Below are 1,864 nucleotides of genomic sequence, written 5' to 3'. Positions count from 1 at the left end.
CAAGGAGGTAAAAGATCTCTACGAGAAGAGCTAAAAAACACTGCTGAAAGTAATCAGAGATGACACAAATAAATGAAAAAACATTCCATGCTCATGGATTGGAAGAATCAATATCATAAATATGGCCATACTGCCCAAAGCAATTTATAGATTCAATGCTATTCCTATCAAGCTACCAATGTTATTCTTCACAGAATTAGAAAAAAACTATGATAAAATTCATACGGAACCAAAAAAGAGCCTGAATAGACAAAGCAATCTTAAGTAGAAAGAACAAAGCAGGAAGCATCACACTATGCAACTTTAAGCCATAATATAAAGCCCAGTAACCCAAACAGTTTGGTACTGGTACAAAAACAGACATATAAACCAATGGAACAGAATAGAAAACTCAGAAATAAAGCCACACACCTACAACCATCTGATCTTTCACAAGGCTGACAAAAACAAGCAATGGGGAAAGGATCCTCTATTCAATAAATGGTACTGGGATAACTGGATAGCCATATGTAGATTGAAGCTGGTCTCCTACCTTTCACCATATACAAAAATTAACTCAAAATGGATAAATATTTAAATAAAATACCTCAGATTATAAAAATCCTTGGCAGGGCACAGCGGCTCACACTTGTAATCCCAGTACTTTGGGACCTGAGGCAGATGAATCACTTGAGCCCAGGAGTTTGAGACCAGCCTGGGCAATATGGCAAAACCCCATCTCTACAAAAAATACAAAAATTAGTAGGGTGTGATGGCTTGTGCCTGTAGTCCCAGCTACTCAGGAGACTGAAAGGATCACTTGAACCTGGGAGGTGGAGGTTGCAGCAAGCCAAGATCGTGCCGCTGCACACTCCAGCCTGGGCAACTGAACGAGAGACGCTGTCTCGAAAAAAAAGGAAACGAGAAAATCCTATAAGATAACCTAGCAAATTCTCTTCTCAGCATTGGCCTTGGCAAAGAATTTTTGGCGAAGTCCCCAAAAGCAATTGCAACAAAAACCAAAATAGACAAGTGGGACCTAATTAAACTAAAGAGCTTCTGCACAGCAAAAGAAACTATCAGCAGAGTAAACAGACAGCCTACAGAATGGGAGAAGATATTTGTAAACTCGGAGCGGCCTTCTAAACACCGCCAGGCTAAGTGGGTCCTTCCTTTATCGCTTTGCACTTTGTATTTTGTGCCCACCTCTTCTGTATACTGATCATGTGACATTAAGATGGTTTCTCTCTCTCTCTCTCTCTCTCCAGAACTTTGAGGTTCGAGACTATATCTGACCATCCAGCAATTCCCGAAGCATACCTAAGTAGGTGAAACAAAGCAGAGACCCAGAGTTGTTTACCACAGGGGAGGAGAAACTTCTTCCATCCTCTTAGTGTCTCTGGCTGGGTCTGAAAACTGAACTGACAAAGTGAAATTAACAGGAGAAAATCACACAAATGTATTTAATGTAAGTTTTCTGTGACATGGAGCCTTCATAAGGAAATAAAAACCCAAAGAAACTGTGAAACCTGAGCAGTCCTTTCTGTACTTGCTGTTTCTCAAATTCCTTCGGCTTAAAACATTCAATATGCCAAGGTGCCATATGTTGGGATAGTGTGTTCTGAACTCCATCATCTCATAATATTAAATGAATCATTAGGCATCTATTTAATTCATAGATCAAATATATTTGTGTTTGAGGGACGCAAATCTTTTATGAATTGTGGTACTCTGAGATACAATTGAATGATCTTGAAATTTTTTTGAAAACTGTAGAGCATTATATTACTTTTGATTTTTATTAATTATCATCATCATTGAGAGTTTGTATTATTATTATTATATTACTTTTGATTTTTATTAATTATCATCATCATTGAGAGTT

General features: G+C 38.0%; 1 long non-coding RNA gene across 1 annotated transcript; it reads left to right on the top strand.

Annotated features, from left to right (window-relative positions):
* Positions 1 to 963: 963 nt before the first annotated feature.
* On the top strand, positions 964 to 1,507 carry LOC135969036 (uncharacterized). The gene is made up of 2 exons (XR_010584090.2): positions 964 to 1,140; positions 1,248 to 1,507. It is a non-coding gene; the product is annotated as an uncharacterized lncRNA (long non-coding RNA).
* Positions 1,508 to 1,864: the final 357 nt, after the last annotated feature.

This window comes from Macaca fascicularis, chromosome X (genome assembly GCF_037993035.2).
Source record: "Macaca fascicularis isolate 582-1 chromosome X, T2T-MFA8v1.1".
Taxonomy (NCBI): domain Eukaryota; kingdom Metazoa; phylum Chordata; class Mammalia; order Primates; family Cercopithecidae; genus Macaca; species Macaca fascicularis.
This window is presented reverse-complemented; position numbering and strand designations above follow the sequence as displayed.